General features: G+C 45.2%; 1 protein-coding gene and 1 pseudogene across 1 annotated transcript in view; one reads left to right on the top strand and one right to left on the bottom strand.

The window, feature by feature from the left end:
- The window catches only part of Ror1 (receptor tyrosine kinase like orphan receptor 1), a 371,662-nt gene that overhangs the window by 280,142 nt on the left and 73,261 nt on the right, over positions 1–18,259 (top strand). The gene's annotated exons all lie outside the window — the stretch shown is intronic.
- LOC143271611 (small ribosomal subunit protein eS6 pseudogene) lies at positions 6,655–7,537 on the bottom strand (annotated as a pseudogene).

An 18,259-nucleotide genomic window follows, 5' to 3' on the forward strand; every position in this document is an offset into this window, starting at 1 on the left:
GTCTTGCTGGATCTTATCTAGTGGGCTCTTCAGAACAGTCTGAGTTGTCTATCTGTTTCAAATCAAAGCCCCAGCCTTTTGTTTGGGACTTAGAGTAAGAGTTCCCGGAGTTCTTTGAAATTGGACACTCTTGAACACACCTGGAGACAGCAGTGAGCTGGCCCACAGGTTCCCTGGTTGACAGATGCACAAAGCTAAGGGCAAAGGTGAGGTTTTCATTTCTTCTCTAGGTCCTACAGTTCCTTTGAAATCTCTATGATTGGCCCCTTCACGGATCATTCCAACAGCCGCAGGAAATCCTCAAGCTGTGTTTTCTCCAGATAAGCAGCCAGGTCAATGGAAAGACCTCAACATGCCTTCTTGAGAAAGAAAAGACACTAAGCCGACAGGGCCACTCAGCCATGTGTGTGCTACCTGAAGAGTGGTTGCCAATACTGATGCCCTCTCTAGGGTTCCGACTTTGTGAGCACTTGGGGGCAGTGGAAGAAGTCCATTTGTCCTATCTCAGAAATTCTATGGTCAGCTATGTAGTTATCTTTTCAAAAGTAGGGGCATAGTTCACAGGTAGAGCGCTTGCTGCAAGGCTCTGGGCTCCATCCCTGGCACTAAAACAGTGAAAAACAGCACAGAATGACTGAGTAACATATTTCTTTGTCTTTGCCTCAAATCACATCATGAAACGTCAACTTTTCTCATCCTCGCGGCTCTTAGAACCATTACTAGCAGTTATGATTTGATGTAGGTTAATATTTTTAAATTTTTTGATTTATTATAATTTGTGTATATGATTGGGGTGTGCAGGTGTGTCACTGTGTCAGAACACAACTGTGAGACGACAGTTCCTTCTTTGCCCCTTTACCTGGGTTCTGGGGATCACACTCAGGTCAGGCATGAGAAGCAAGTGATTTACCTGATAGATAGTCTCATTGGTCCTATGTGCTCTGCTTTGAAGGACTTTGGTTAGCTTGTATTTTTGAAACAGCAGGGGAAGGGTTACCTTTTCACTCAGTTTCCAGAGATCATCTTTAAAGCTTGACCAGCTGATAAACCACTGATTGGTTATTTAGACGGTATGTGGAAGAAAGTGAGTTAAATTACCTGAGCCTCTGCCCTTCTTTATAAAATAGGAATAATACACCTGTCCTAGAGGATTGTTATAAGATGCAAAAGAGCTCATAGCGCGGCAACATGGTAACTGAAACATAGTAAGATCTCAGCACAAGTACTTTTCCCCCAAATAAAACTGCAAATTTTAAGATTAGACCCCCCCCCCCAAAAAAAAGTCATCAGCATAAGATGTAAACTTAGTGAAAAGGCTGGTGCAACAGATCCCCCCCCCCTGAACCTGTGTGGCTGTTGCACCCCTGGGCCTTAGGGGCAGTCGTGGAGATGAGACTGTCGTGGAGTAAAGCTGCCTACAGCCCCCTGACCCTTGCCCATGGGCCCGCTCTGTGAATGGCAGCATCCGTGTCTCCTTTGCTCCACCTCCTGTGTCTGGCCCACAGCTGAACCCACGTGACTGACTGTATGGGGCGACCTTGACCTAAGAAGGCAGTCAGTGCCAGGCTGAGCCCCCCCACCTGTCCCCACAAGCTCCAGCACAACGGCCCTCTCCCTGGGGAAATGTCTTGGGGGATACCCATGGCTCTCCCTTGGGCCTTCTGAAGTCATTTCCAGTTTGTTGAAGAGAGATGGTTCGAAATGCAATATTGTTGCCAAGAAGGCTCAAGCCACTGGTGTAGACTTCTAAGTTCCTTTTTAATTATAAGACACAAGTGTTACCTTCTATTTCTGAAATCATGGGGTCATTCATAGGACACTGAGTCCCCACTAGGCGCAAAGGCATACAGATGAAAAGAGGATGTTCCATGTCCTTAACTACCATGGGCCGGAGAAGAAACTGGCACCTACTACGACAGACAAAAATAGTGCTGATAGCTGCAGTGTAGAAGGGTCACACAACGAGCTATAGAAGGGTCACACAACAAGCTTAGCACTTTGTGTTCACTGTGTGTGTCTGTAGTATATAGACGTATATGTTCATGGAAGTCTTTGTACATGTGCGTTCAAGTGTGCACATGTGTGCATGGATATGAGACCAGAGGTCAACATGGAGTGTCTGCCTTTGCCTTTCTCTACTTGTTTTGAGACAGGGTCTCTCACGGAGGTGGAAGCTCACTGACTAGGCATGAGTAGCTGGGTACAACTAGGTGGCCACCAAGCCTCAGGCATTCTCCTTTCTCCCGTGTTGGGATTGCAGACACGTACCACTGTGCTCTTCTGTTATGTGGGTATTAAGGAGTTGGAACTTGGGTCCTCGTGCTTGCCTGGCAAACATTTTACTGCTAAGCTGTGTCACCAGCCCTACATAATGCATTCTGTCTCCTTTCGTTCTTCAAGAACGTATATGAAATTGGCCCGATTCTCCCCCGACTCCCTACCCTGCCTCTCCCAGGAAAGCCAGGCTAAGAATATAGTCTCTGATATCATAAAAAGAAATAAAGAGATTTCCAACTGGATGGGGAAGGAAGACCCCAAAGAGCAAAAGGGATGTATGAAAAGACTGATTCAAATGTGACACTTTCAAATGTGTCACCAAATCTGCAGCAAAGCTAAGATATGAAAGGAAACTGTGCCATGGCACAGTTGAAGGCAAGGTGGCCATGTCTGCTAATTGGTTTTTAAGATACAACATCTACCCCAGTGAATGAGCTAAAAGAGGGGAGCACCTGAGAACACATGACGGAGAGTGATGTGTGGAGACAGTTCCTCACCCCCAGCCTACTGGGGAAAGTAAGAAAAGACCTGAGGAATGAGTTTGGTTCTTTTCTTTTCGTTCTTTCTTTCTTTCTTTTTTTAACTTTTATTGATTCTTGGTAGATTTCATATCATGCATTCTGGTCCCACTTATCTCCTTGTGTCTCCTTGAATCTTCCCTCTGCCCTTGCAACCTCCTTCCCCAAATCAAACCAAGTTTAAAAACAAAACAAAACAAAAAAATAAAACAAAACAAAAGAAGAAGAATCTTATGGTGGAAGCTGTAGTGTGGCCCATTGAGATGCACAGTTTATCCTTTAGTCCATTCATGTTTCATCAAAAGTGTTCATTATGAGTCATTGGTCCAGCTCAAGGCCTCTGGTTTCTGCTACACCACCAAAAATGGACTCTCACTGGGACTCCTCATGGATATCCTGTTGTTGTCCTGTGTCATGGAGATCCTGCTGTTTTGGATCTGCAGGTTCTTCCATTTCACGTGCTCCAACAGTTCCTAGATTCAGTGGATGTTGGGAGAGGAAGGAGTTTGGAAGAGTAAGTATTAAGAACAGAGACATAGGGAAGGGATAAAGAGGGAAGAGTGGACTGATGTGCTTCTGGGGATGTGGACAAGTCTGTCAAAGAAGAGGAAGGTAAAGAAATATCTTGGAGACCCTAATAGAAGCAGAAAAGTCTTGGAATCATTGTTGAGGACAGTAAGGTGCTAAGCACACACACCATTGTGTCTCATCCTGAAGAAGGAGTGTTCATGTGAACAGTGATTGCAGGTACAGTAAGTTGCTTAGCACACGATCGTGTCTCATTCTAAGGAAGGAGTGTTCATGTGAACAGTGACTTCGAGTAGTGAAAATGCCTGGTTAGAGTGAGAACAGTGATGAACAGTTGGCTGAAAGAGACTTTAGACATTTCAGTGAAGACGTAGGCCTGTTCTACATTGTTTTAGAGGATAGAACTGGGTCCTACTTCGGCTGGGAGATCTCCCCCTGCATGGAAACTTCTCAGTAACTAGCACTGTCCTGCAATAGGATCTCACCCTTGTTGGTTTCCACCACCTGCCCAGGCTGTTCTGTGGGAAGTTTGGAGCGCTTCATGGGATGGCTTCTTCAGTCCCTCCTGACACTAAGGTTTTGTAAGCATGCAATGTGTGAAGTGTCAACGCAGAAGAAAGCAAGTCTCAGCCTTCTCACAGGGTCTTGCACATGTGACATGAGAATCCTGATTGTAATTTTCAGTGAGATCTATGAGGGTCAGCAACTATGCAAACAATGTTTTTATTTTTGAAATAATTCTCATCAGGATTGGTATAAATCACACAATAGTTTGAGAGCAAGGCCCATGATCTACGTAGCAGACAGAATGTGAGTGTGTGTATGCTCACTCTAAAGAGGGCTTCTTTCTGCGTTCATGCCATTTTTCCTCAATATGGATTAGGACCAGCCCCTGGCTGGGTGACTAGAGGACCCTCTGTTCTCAGAGGATGCAGAGGCCCCTTCTGTGTTCTGTATCCATGAGCATCCCTCGTGTTCTGTGTCTTCTTTTCTTTTGCTTCCTGCATGGGAATTGGCTGCTTTCTTTCAGGGAACCTGAGATTCTATTTTGGTGGTTCTCATTTGGGGATGGTTTTGCCTCTCAGCATCTTTGACAGTGTCCAGAGTCATCTTGATTGTCATGCCTGGAATGGGGGTGTTGCTGGCATCTGGTGGGTGGAGGACCAGGATACTGCTCAAAGTCTGACTCAGAGGACAGCCCTTCACAACAAAGAATTATCAGGCCCAAACTGTCACTATTTCTCAGACTGAAAAAAACCGATCTATTTTTGTCTGCCTTAGGAATCAGCTGCCATCAATACATTCTATAAAACCTTGGATGCCTCCTTTTATTTCCTAATTTAAGAATTGTTGCCCGGCTGTTCTGCCTCTTTGAACTCCATATGCACCCACTCCTCTTTTCATGCTGTAGCAATAAGGGACATTTTAAACTCTCATTGGCCAGAAAAACCGCTTCTTGGTTGAGGTCCAAACAAGAACCAGACCTCTCCTTGGGTGAAGGCAGAGATGTCACAACTTGCTGAAAAACAGCACAGGGCATTTCCTCATGGCAACAGCCCTGGGCCAAGGAACTGGTGGAGGACAAGCTCCAGATGCATCTGTGTGTACCCTTTACTTGCTTTTGAGTAAGGTCTTTAAAGACTTGGACAACGGCACTCAACCCTGAAGGGTTCCTGCTTCCTTTCCAAGCCACAATGAGACCAAGACTATAACTCGCATGCTACTTCAGCTCAAACTCTGGCTAGGTTTCTCCTGGACTTCTGAGAAGTCACACAAAGCACATGCCACTTGTTTTGCCTTTCTTTGTCCCCAACGAGGCCAAGGTCTTGTTGTTAGATCATTTGTTACCCGTTGGTGCCCATGCTAAATCTTCCACCCATGAGGCAGCCTACCTAGCAGAGGCCCCTGGTTGTGCGGTCAGGGCTCAGCATCGAGAGGTGGTCTGTCTGGTACAAGCAGCCCAGGGTGAGGCTCCCCTTCTCATGTCTTATATCTACAGGCTGGGCAGCCTTAGTGGATTCATTCAAATTCTTTGACCCTCAATTGTTGCCAGTTGATCTCAATCAAATGCCTAAGTGACAGACCTTAGATTTCCTCATCTCTGCAATGAAGACAGCTACCTTTGTCCTTTCTGGAAATCTATTGGTGAAAAACACCAAATGCAGGAATATATTTATGAACAAAGTCGTTTTTATTACTTAACTATTTTTCCCAAAGATGTATTATTTTTAATTATGTGTCAAGGTGGTGTGTGTGTGTGTGTATGTGTATGTATATACATGTGGGTATGTGCACATGGAATGCAGGTGCCTGCAGAAACCAAAAGATTCAGCTCCCTTGAAGCTGGAGTTACAGTCAGTCATGAGCCACTTGGCATGGGTGCTGGTGACTGAATTCAGGCCTTCTGGAAGAGCAGCAAGTACTGTTAACCACTGAGCCATCTCTCCAACTCTGGCTTGACTATTTAATGTCAAATATTATATTAGTCATATTTCATTCTCTGTGATGAAGAACCTGAAAAATTCAACTTGAGAGAGGAAAGGGCTAGGAATAACACTTTGGAGTCATTTTGTTTCTAGTAGTGATTAATTTATGGGGAGGGTCTTGTACAATGAAACTGGAATATGGAAAGAGATGAAAACTCAATTCACACACATATGAAAGTATCAGAGAATTCACTTTTATAAAAAAAAAAAAAAAAAAAAAAAGAGTTGAGCCCTTCTGTCCCATGTTGAAGCTGCTTTCATAGTCATTGCCCGTGACTTTGAACTGAGGGTGGAGCCTGCTCTAGAGCTGAAGGATACCCTCACCTGTGCCTGCCCGATCATCCTCTCTTTGCACTCTCCCTTCTCAGATATCACAGTGTGTCAAGGTCTGTGGGTTCTCTCCCTCCTCTGTTCTCTCTCTCTGCTTACTCTGCATCAGCATTGTCTCCAGTATGCTTTCAATTCCAGTTCAGCATCTAGTTTCCACAGGACCAACACCAGCACACGTGATGGCTGTAGGTGCATAGCCTAGTAGAATGACTCTGCGAGGAAATTGTCCAGTCTGGAAAGCATGAGAATTAAGGAATAATGGAATCCTTAGAGCTTTCCCAGTGGCATACAAGGATGCCTGAAGATTGAAGTGCAGGTAATACTCAGAATTAGGAAGATAACTCCAGGCAGAAGACAAGAGGGTTATTGATATGTAGAAGGAAAACTAAAACATTTCATCAGGATCATCAAAGCCATCAAGACAGAGTACATTGTTAGGGCTGGGTGATAATTGTGTCAGACACTCCAGAAGAAAACCTTATTGACTGGGATATTAAATACAGAAACTGTGCCTCTTATCCAGACTTGTGACTGACCATTTCAGGGAAAGAAGGGGAATAGTGCCCAAAAGTGCAGGAATGGAGCTGAAATGGAGTACAGGAAAGACCTGGAGGTGATAACCATTGGCCCATATTCTGTCTTCCAGAATCTGATCGTCTATTGTTACTCTTAAAGACTTAGTTTTGACTGGCTCAGAGGTAGATGCTCTCAGCAAGGACAGCTTATGTCTCTCGGCAATCTGTTCCTGGTGTGTTCCTTTGGCTTCCCTCATTCTCTTGGCCAAAAGTTTAGCATATTCTGCAGCCTTGTCCTTGTAGTTCTTCAGTATGTCAGCGTTTGTCTTGCAGGACATGTGAGTAACAAGAAGTTGAATCTTGGGTGCTTTGGTCCTAGGCTTCTGACCTTCTTTACTAAGAGCTTTTTAACAACTTATTGGCAGACATCATCTTCTTTAGAGAGATTGAAAAGGTTTTGGATTCTGCTAGGTCTTTTGGACCCCAACCAACTAGGCACAGTAGTATCTGCCAGACTAGGAATATCCTTCTCTCCATTTTCACAATAAGCAAGTTGAAAACACACAGATTGGCCTCCACAGTACATCTAGAACAGACTTGAACTTCCTCTCTCCAGTTCTCCTCAGTCCATAACAATAATACCCCCTACTCAATAGCAGGCACACTCTGCCATGGGTCAAGACACCTTGCTTCATGGGAAAGCATTGTTTGTCATGCCCACTACTGATCTGGACCACATAACCCTTCCACTCTTCACGCAAAGCATCAGTAGCTACGTCTGTGGCCATGTGCTTCTCATAGAAAGTGTGAAACTTTCATTCATCATCTGCTTCAATGAGTTTCTGACGGCCAAAGTGGCTTGGAGGGTGAAATTCAGCTTCATCTTGACACGGCCAATCACCTGGGAGGTACCAAGGAGAAGAGGATAGGCCTGAATTTACTACATTTGACTGTGCATGGGAGAAGGACATTGAGCTAAGAAATAGTCACGTACAAGATGCTTTGTGCATACATGTGTATGTGTATCTGTCTGTCTACAAGACCTGAATACCTCTGGAAGAGACTATTAAGAGAGAGAGAGAGAGAGAGAGAGAGAGAGAGAGAGAGAGAGAGAGAGAGAGAGAGAGAGAAACAATCCTTATGGAGTTAAAATTATAGAGTCAGTAAGAAGATCAAAGCTCCTGGGCCCAAGAAGAGGGATTCAACTCCAAGAGGAAGAGAGAAACCTCTTTGGGGGTACTTGGAGAAGAATGGAGGGCCAGAGTGACAGATAAGAGGTTGAAATGAAGAATGACTCATTCAGCATTTCTTCCAACTACACGTCACACAAGCCCTTCTGAGAACAAGAATATGGCACAGGAAAATGTTCACAGGATAGAGATGATCCAGAGGAGCTGGGAAGCACAGTTGGGGTGCCTACTAAGTTGTCCCTTAATCAATGTGAGGTATAAAGACAAACCTTGAATGTTTGCAGTGAGGTCACTGGCCCAAAGAACTAGGACCCTAATCACCAAGAAAGAAAAAGGCCTGTCTCCTCTAGCTTGAAATTTCCTTACTCAAAGAAAAGGGATGGCATTGTGATCTCTACTTGATGTCATTGACACTCATGGGAAAAGATCTTGTATGTGAACACCCATCTCCCTTGTTTGAGTGGCATTGTCCTTTTTTGTAACAGTGAGAGATAAAGATGATTAAGATGTTTGCTTGCACGCTGCTCTGCAGGTCAACTCGGTGCCTGGAAAAGATGTGTGACTTCTCCGAGCCCAGGCTTGACATGCGCACAGGCTGACCTAGTACTAGACAGGCAATGGCGCACTCACCCTGTACTCATCCCTCAGCGCTTACAGTTTTGAAGGAAACCATTATTACTGGCATTCCTACAAAAAAAAATTTTTTTAAAGTCTGAAGGTGCCTAGTTTCCAAGTATTTTTTTTCCATTAAAATAATTGTCAAAATATAATATGTGCAACCTTCCAGCATCTTAGAAAAGGGACCACAGAATTAGAACAAGCAGAACAGAGGCCAGTGACTGAAATCACAAAAATGACAAAGGCCAAGTGCTCCCTAGCATGACAGAGGTGACTCTGGGAGCCAGCACTCAGGGAGGCACTGAAACTGGGTAAGGATGAGCCAAGCATGTCAGTTTCCAAAAGCTGTCAATTTATGTCTACAAGCATTGCTTATACTCGCTAATCACCTCAACATCCTCCAACCAAACAAAGCTCTGTATGCCACTGACTTTGAAGTATAACTTGGAGACGGGCCATCCAACACCCCTCCCCCCTGCAGTGGGCTGTGCAGGTGTTGGCCTCCAAACTTGTTTTATTCCAGTGATGGCCAAGTTTGCAGGAATGTCATGAGAAGAGATTTATAATACTTTCTGATCCCTCCCAGTTCCAAATCACTGTATGAATAATCTTTCTCATAGCAAGCTAGTCATTCTCTGAGAAGCCGTGGCCAAAATCAACCAAGTGAGCAAACTTAAGGAAATAAGTTTTTCCCTTTTAAAGAAATCATTTTGCTGAAGTTTTATAAAGCTCGTAAAAAAAAAAAAATTACATGTTGGCTTGAATTTGGGAGAAAGACTTGCTTTATCTGAACTCATTTGCCAAAAAACATTTAAATGAGCACGTGCAAGATGTAAAAGCAGGCAGACAGCATCATTTGTGCGTCCCCAAACTCCACACTGTCCACAGCGGTAAAGGCAGTGCTTTGCTACAGGTGTTAATGAATGCCGCAAGGAGGAAGGTGGCTTTCGGTAGGGTCATGACAGAACTCTTGGGTTAGGTGCCATGGAACCCACTGAAGGGCTTCTGACCCCACAGTCACCGTTGGATCTGACAATGGTGCTCGTTGTTACAACTAAGTGTCGGTTACGAGAAAGTTCCCATTCCTGAGCAGGGCTCAGCTCTTGCTATTCCCAACATGGCTGGTGCCTTCATTCTTTGAGGATGTGTTTATTCAGCCTAGTAAAAACATTAAAAATGGGAATAAATCTGAGCTGGCCCCAGAATGCTTTTCACCACAGCTGTAAACCATAAAACATGCAGAACGGTGGACAGCAGCGCTCCACCTAGCAGACTGAGAACGGGCCCGGAGGTGGCCCTTGCGTAGATGGCTGCCATGCAGCGCTTCCCTGCAAAACCGCTACGAACAGACAGCATCTAGAAGGTGCTAAATTATTAGTGCTGGTGTTTTTCAGGAGGGTAGGGTGGGTAGTAATAAAAACCATGTGTTCAGCAGCCTTCTTGGCCATATAAAATAGAGGGGCCTGTGACTTTAAATGTTGTAAAAGGGGTTAATTGTCTATTTCTGAATGTGGCAAGTTTATTGATCTTGTTAACAGCAACGGAGCATGTGCCATGGGTTACTATGGCAGGAAATAAAAGTATCCATTCATCCTACTTTCATGGGCACTGTGATTGGGTTTGCAGCCCAAGTTAGGGGGCAGACAGATGGATGCCATGCAGTTCATCCACCTGCCGCAGTCTGTACCCATCCTCAAGCTCCAGTTCCTTGTGGCTCCATGTTTACTGTCATTTCTCACTGACCGTCTGTGGGTCAGTTCCTTTCAGATCGACTGCGTTGTTTATTCATATAACAACCAAAAGCCATAGGCAAGGACCAGCGCTGTTTGGCAGAGAAAGCCACTGGCCATCGGAGAGGTTAAGGAAAGCTGCCGCCATTCTAGAACCGTTACGCAGAGGTCCAAATGCACGTCTAGTTATTTGAATACTCCACTTGTCTATTCACTCCACAGGCATTTACTGACATCCACTAAGAGCCAGACACTGGCCTGGATGTTGGAGATGGAACAGTGTGCTGACAATACTCCTGCCCATATGGAGCCTATAGTTTGGAGCACCTTAAGCTAGCTTTCAGAAACATACGTAATACTTTCACATCCATGACCAGCATCTTTAATTTCACCCTTTTCCTTTGGGGTTAGTACTGTACACATAGGTTACCTCAGCTCTCCCACTCAGATATCAGGCCCTATGAAGGCACAGCTATCTGGTGCTTCTCTTTTTAATGCTCCACTTACAGCTTGAGACTTGAAGAGCCCCTAGCCTTTTCTCTGCTAGAAAAAAATGGCATCATTCTTGGCATTAGCCAGCTCTCCATGGCTATGACATGGTAGCCAAGTGTCTTAGTTAGGGTTTTTATTGCTGTGAAGAGACACCATGACCACAACAACTCTTACAAATGAAAACATCTCATCGGGGTGGCTCGCTTGCATCTATTATCATCATGGAGGACACTACGGCAGCATGCAGGCAGATGTGGTGCTGGAGTGGTAGCCGAGAGTCTTGCAGGCAACAGGAAGTCCACTGAGACACTGGGCAATATCCCGAGCATAGAAAGCCTCAAAACCCACCCCACAGTGACACACTTCCTCCAACAAGGCCATACCCTCTAATAGTGACACTCCCTATGAGATTATGGGGGCCAATTGCCTCCAAACTACCACACGAAGATAAATAATTCAGGAAGGTCTATTTGGTTCACAGTTTCAGAGATTTCAGCCCATGGTTGTTTGCCCTGCTGCTTTACACAGACCAACATGGCAGAGCACGTGGTGGGGAATGCCTGTTGGCCTCACAGCAACCAAAACAGAGAGAAAGGAAAGTACTGGGGGGAGAGGTCCAAAAGTCTCCTTCAAGGATGGCCAGCCTCCAGGATCTAACTTCCCTCCCTATGCCCCATCTTGTAAAGACCTCTCTACCTTTCAAGAACACCACAAGTCAGGGGCCAAGCTTTTAACACACACACACACACACACACACACACACACACACACACACCTGGAAGACATTCCACACTATCCCACAGCACTCTTATGACTCCAAGTTTTATTTAGAATTTATTTAGAATTATCCCTACTTTCATTATGGAACACTGTGGTAGGTGATATGCTTGTATCGATCGTCTCATTAATGCTAAAACAACCACACCCATAAGCCTCACTTGGCAGCTATGAAAGTGGTGCCCAGTGAGTCTTGCTCACGTTCTTACAGTCGGTGTGAAGCAGAGCTGGGAATCTGACAGCAGCCAGGAACTCAGAAATCCATTTCTGTAGATTGTGTACCTGAAGCTAAGTTGTAAAGGAATCTTTGGCACCTGAAATACCCAGAGACTATGGAGATTATTCTGTAAACCAGGCTGGCCTTGAACTCATAGAGATCCACCTGCCTCTGCCTCCCAAGTGCTGGGATTAAAGGCGTGCGCCGCCGCCGCCGCCGCCGCCGCCGCCGCCGCCGCCGCCGCCGCCGCCGCCGCCGCCACCACCACCACCATGCCTGGCTAGACTGTTCTATTCTGTGGCATACGTGGCAGAGAAGGTGAAATGTGCCAGCTAGGGTCACTTTCAGTCCACCAGCGAGAGATGCATTCAGCCACTCTGACCTTTATGGCAAAGGTCATTTTGACATGCTCCACCCTTCATTTCAAAGGTCCCCTCCCCCAGTAATTTTCAAAGGAATCCCTGTGTTCCTAGAAAGGTGACGAGTCACAGACTGGCTAGAGTCAGACAGTAGAAGGGAGATCCACATCTGTTTGTGATAGTTGCTTCTTAAGAATCATGTGACCCGAATAGTACACGAGCAGTCGGCATTTCTGAGGCAGGGTGGGGCCACACCCAGGGCACGGGTCAACTGGTAGAAGACCCAGGCCAGCTGGAATCAGCAGGGGTCTTGGGAACACAGAGCCAGCCCTTTCTATCAGTTCTGGTGGAATAGTTTCTCCTTTAGGTAATGTGGATGTAATCGCCATTTATAATCTTCAATCTACACCGAAATGTATTTATTATTGGCTGTCTTAAGCAGTAACACTGTGAGATCGTGGCTTATCCAGCAGCTACAGGCAGATTCCAGAGCCTGGATGAAAAGATATAAAAATATAATTAGAAGAGACCCAAAGCCCACAGTTTAGTCAAATGGGAACAAAATTCAAAGAATGAATCCTAACCTATTTGGAATTTTTATCACTTCATCTGCTAACAAGCACCTGAAAATGTGAGTGTGAAAACTGGGGGGGGGGGGACAAAGGAGTTTTGCGTGTAATTAGGTTCTGTTCAGTTTCTGTATGTGGAAATGACTTCTGGTACATGATAGCACAGCACAAGCCAGTAGACTGGGTCTCCTGGTAGTGCCTACTTAGTTGATGGAAGTCTCCTAGTGTCACTGGGCATTGCTGGAGGGGTGATACCTTGCCAAGCAATTGTGCTTTTGAGACCACTTTCCTTAAAATGCATGTCAAGTTGAAATCCATCGTCTTTTTCATGTAAGCACATTTCAGTTACATCTCTGCTCCAAAGAATGGGACAATAGCTACTACTACTCAGTGTTGTAGACTGAGACACTCTAAGGAACAGTCCAGAGAGGCAGGATGGAGAAGTGCTATCCATTCTCCTGAAGGGATCGTGGCCATGTGCTGTTTTGTGCATGAAGAACAGCTCCCACCTTCCTCTCCCTAGTTAGAGTACTTCTAGAATGCCAACCACAGTCTTGCCCTGTTGCCTAAGAGAACAGGCTGGGTTGGAAGATGACCCAAGCCAGGCCAATTCTAACCCTTCTACAAAACTTCTTCTAGTTGGAACCTGTCAAAAGACCTTGCCTTTCTCTCTTGAATGTGTAATTATAAGTCTGCAAATGGCCACGGCCATAAAACCAAGATCCTGGGGTGAGAGAAAGACGGAATTATCAGGTTCTTTGAATGTAAGTTCCCTGGGCCAGCTTCACACCCACTTTGCTCATGTATTGGCAAGTAAATCAGTTAAAAAAAATTCCCTTCTTTCTTTAAACTAGATTTAGACTTCTGTCATTTCCAGCCAAGAACCCTGAGTGATACAAATGATTGGAGCAGGCCCAGAGAAATATGGCCCTCAGTGATATGACAATTAGGAAAAGCATTTGGCTAAGACATAAGTGACATTTTTAGAAATGCCTAGTACTCATAGGAAGCATCCTGCCTCAGCCTCCTGAGTGTTGGGATTACAGGCAAGAGCCACTATGCCTGGCTCCATAGCAGTGTTAATATGCCTTCTAATACATTTCCATTGACATTATCCACCAGTATAAGGATTTTATTGGTATTTTCAAATACACTTCTGTGCGGCATTCAGAAATGATTGTCCTCAAAATCGTTGACCATTTTACCTTTGAAACATCGTATGTCTGGTGTTAATGCTTATCTGTACTTGATAGTGGTAGTTAACAAAACCAAACCAGGAGCCAGAGAGATGGCTCAGCAGTTAGGCAGCCGCTGCTCCTCCAGAGGACCTGGGTTTGATTCCTAACACCCACAAACCAGCTCACAGCTATCTGTAACTCCAGAGCTCCCTCTTCTGGACTCTGTGGGTACCAGGCATGCCTGTGGTTCACAGACATAATGGAAGCAAAACATTCATACGCATAAAAATAAACAATTTTAAAGAAGAAAAAAGAAAGCCAAACTAGCAGCTTGTGAAGTGTTGGTGTGGACAAGCTTCCCTGAGGGACATTAACTGGAGGATGAAGTGGACGGAATGCACTCACTGGACTCATGTCTGGCCTCTGAGAATGTTAGTAGCAAAGTGGGACGTGCCTCTGCATTTCTATTGACACTTCTTGTAAGTAAGGGAAGTGTGTGAAAGTGTGGCCCAAATTTACAGGACAACATCTGCCACTCAGTCTTCTGCAGGGCGAGGAGAGGAGGCCTGTTGTGCTCCCACTATCCAGATCAAACACATTCATCCCAAGTCCAGAGACCTCTTAGCTCGTTAAAGGATCACCTGTAGACAAGGGGCAGAGGGCACCTTTAGGGGAGAAATAACCATGTTCATAAATGAGTACCAAAAGAGGGTCTCAAAAATAGGGCTTGATATACTTTAATTGATTCACCGAAACACTAATTACATCTAATATCCCTCGGATGCCGTGCTGCTGCTGAAGTGAGACCACTGACTGCTCTGTTTAGTCAATACTTAAGCACCTGTGACCACGGTCAGGTGTGGAGGGAGCAACAGTCAAAGCTGAGGGAATCAATAAGTTGGACTATGCTGTCACCGAAGTGCAAGGCGATGACCCAGAAACGCAGTGTGCTGGAATTGTTTGACCAGAGGAAATCGATTCCCACCTGGTATGGTCATTGTTGCAGACCACCGTCTGGATTTTGTTTGCACTTGGATCATAGAGAGGAAGAAAGGGGCAGGGTGCAGGAGCAGGGGCTGTTGTCCTGTTGAGATGCAAATGGTGGGCTTCCTCCATGAAGATCTATAAGAAGTCTTAACTGCAGGCCTACAGAGGAGCTCTTTGGCTGCTGGTATCGTTAGTGTGCCCTGATTTCTCCTGGTGGAGATTTCTGTTTGATTCCACAGTAGAGTTCTCAGTCCAGTTATGGCAGTAATAGACATTATGCCTAATTCAGGTGAGCAACCCTAATAGTTTGGCATGTTTAGTATCATCCTTGGAAAAGTTAAATACCTTTTCTGAAGACCACTCGAGGCAACTAAGACTCGAAGTCCAGTTGACCTGGGTCTGAAGCCAGCTGTGATATGCCACCTCCCCCAAATCCACCCCTCCCACTCATCCACCCCTCCTACCTCCCCCATCCACCCCTCCCACTTCCTACCCATCCACCCCTCCTACCTCCCACCTCCCACCTCCTTCCTATCCACCCCTCCTACCTCCTTCCCATCCACCCCTCTCACCTCCCACCCATCCACCCCTCCCACCTCCCACCTTCTTCCCATCCACCCCTCCCACCTTCTTCCCATCCACCCCTCCCACCTCCCCCCATCCACCCCTCCCATCCCCCACCCCTGTACTGGTGCTGTGTCTACACCCACATGCTGATAGAGAGAAGACTGTCACAGGCAGAGCTGGAGTTCTTCCACACCCCATCCAATCGTGCTGCAGCACACCCAGGTCAGTAAGGAAGAGGCTTCTGAAATATAAATCCTGGCGTGACAAGCCACAGGACAGCAGTATGCTTCTCTGACCGAACAGCGGGCAGGACAAAATGGAAGATGACCCCACTCTATTCCCAACATAAAACTCATCATCAGGCTGTGACTTTGCTTCTCAGAACTGAGATTCCCAAAGCCTGGGCTCTTTGACCTCTGAATCGAGCTATGGGCAGTATCTACTTGGATGCCTGGGATCTTTGACCTTACAGCTTTTTCAAGAGTCATTGAACTTATTGATTATAATCACTATAGCAACATTTCTTTTCTCCTTTTACAATTACTTATTACAAGTTAGGATGGGATTTCATGGAGATTGGGGTGGTGGCCATGCTCTTGAGTCTGAGATTTCCTCCTGCCTCCCTTCTTCCTCTCCCTTTACGAAACCTAACTAAGACACCAAGAAAGATTTGTCCTTGAGACTAAGCAATTTGTATCTGATGTGTCTCCAAGGAGAAGAATTGCTGCTGACTTCAAATGTCTCATCAGCATGGCTCTGTGTTATATTATGGCAAGGACACTGGGCTGACTATTAGGAACCTGATTTTGGCCCTGATTTTGATTCCTTTCCAGTATGTCTGGGAAGTCACTTTACCTATATCGACATCTGCAAATGAGGAAGGCTGGAGAAGCCACTGTGCTACACACTGTTCTGTAAACCCTGTTCATGGAGACTCATGGCATGATCTTAGCATCTGTCCTAAGGGGGGTGGCATGGTAGAGGAGGACAAGCTTGTATAAACTAAATAAATGGTCTGGCATGTTTTTAAAGACAGGCTTTCTCTGTGTAAAGGCCCTGGCTCTCCTGGAACTCCCTCTGTCAACCAGGCTGGCTTCAAACTCACAGAGATCCTCCTGCCTCTGCCATCTGAGTACTGGGATTCAAGATGTGCACCACCACAGTCTGGCGATGTATTATCCCATTTTTTAAGCCTCTGCCAGAAAACCTACTCATAAAAAGGTTAAAAATCACTAAGTGCCTCAAATGTGCTTTCCAGCATATCTGATTTCAGTATTACCTGTTTATGGTCTTCACTGATAGAAAGAATGGGGACTTTATTTTGTCATGTTGCTCTAAGCATGAGTTTCTTGTCAAGAAATCAATCCTTTCACCCTCCTCCCACCTGGTTCAATACCATATAAAGCACACAGAGCAGGCCTGTTTCCCCTGTGAATACATTCTGTTGAGCCTCTTCCATCACTGTTGGAGCTCAGGAGAGATGCTCATATTTTCACAGCTTCTGCCTTGAGCAAGCTGTCTTGATAAGAGCGACTGCTCAGTACAGCTCTGAACTCAGAAAGGCCTTGCCACAGCGGGGCAGCCCGAAACCACTATCCATGCAAGGCACAGGTTGTCCATCCACTTAGAGACAACTGTATGATCCTGGGTCATTTTCCTATGCTGCCCTTAGCATCCTTGTGAGAGTGAGTGTATACTTGGTTATCTTCTGGACAAGTTGGATGAATCTATGTGTCAACTGGGGCTCTTCGTTGTTTTTGTTTGTTTGCTTGTTTGTTTGCTTGTTCCGCCCCAAGACAGACGACTTAATGGGCTGCTGATAATGCCCAGGCTGCTACTGGCTTTGGGGGCAGATCAGCTTCTTTAGCGTAGGGCCTTGTGGTTTAGAGCAAAAGACATCCGGGAGACAGGATCTCAACTGGCATTATGTTTAAGAAGCTTTGTAATTTCTCAAGCATCAAACCTAGTTCTCCCAAAACAAATGATGTTTCCATTTATAAAACAGATCAGAGGAGTGAAGAGATAGGGGGAATTCTGCCAAATTCCACTTCCTTGCACTTCCTGGAGCTTTGGGTTTCTGCCCTACTGGCTACAACTACCAAGTTCAGTTTCTGAGGCTCACACAGGTGGGCTCTAGTCACCTTTCTGTAGTCACCTGCCCCCACCTTTTTTTTAGCATATGCATCTGTTTTTGTGAGAGGCCTTAGCAACCAGCCCTTTCAGTCTTCTTTGCCCACACAGAAACACATGACTAAAATCCTGTTGTGTGCACTGAAGGTGTAGTGTGTGGCCCTGTTGACTTTCTCCCTTCTGGACAGAAAATGTGAACTATGCCTATTAACACCAACTTAGCTAGGAATACCAAGTTCAATGAAACAACATAAAATGCTTTACATTTTACCAAAAAAAATTTTTTGAAGCAAAGTCCCTGTTATTATAATCTCTAGTACCCAACAAGAGTAAGATATAGAAATATGATGTTAAACATTCATAGTGTATGCAATAAAAACTTCTGAATTCTGACTACAGGAAGCCATTGAGAATGAATGCTACAAGTGCCAGGTTGAGAGAAGCCAAGCACAAGGAGCACAAATTACATAACTATGTAATTAAGATGTTAAAAACAGATCTTCAAAACCGACAAACGAACATAAAACCACAGGACTCAGAAAAATGGTTCCTTTTGAAAGAGACCAGCAGAAGAAGGGTGGGAGGTTCTTTAGGGCAATGACGTTCTTTATTTAGGTTCCATAGGCACAACCATTTTTTAAAAGTTCATAGTTATCATTTATGCATCTATATTTTTCTTAAACTGTAAAAGCTTATGCCCAAATGTCTAACTTACTAGATAGTAGGCAAAAAACTTACTTCTGGGTCATATAATATATATCAAATAAGAAATTAAAGCCAGCAGTGGTGGC

The sequence above is a fragment of the Peromyscus maniculatus genome, chromosome 2 (assembly GCF_049852395.1).
Source record: "Peromyscus maniculatus bairdii isolate BWxNUB_F1_BW_parent chromosome 2, HU_Pman_BW_mat_3.1, whole genome shotgun sequence".
Classification (NCBI taxonomy): Eukaryota; Metazoa; Chordata; class Mammalia; order Rodentia; family Cricetidae; genus Peromyscus; species Peromyscus maniculatus.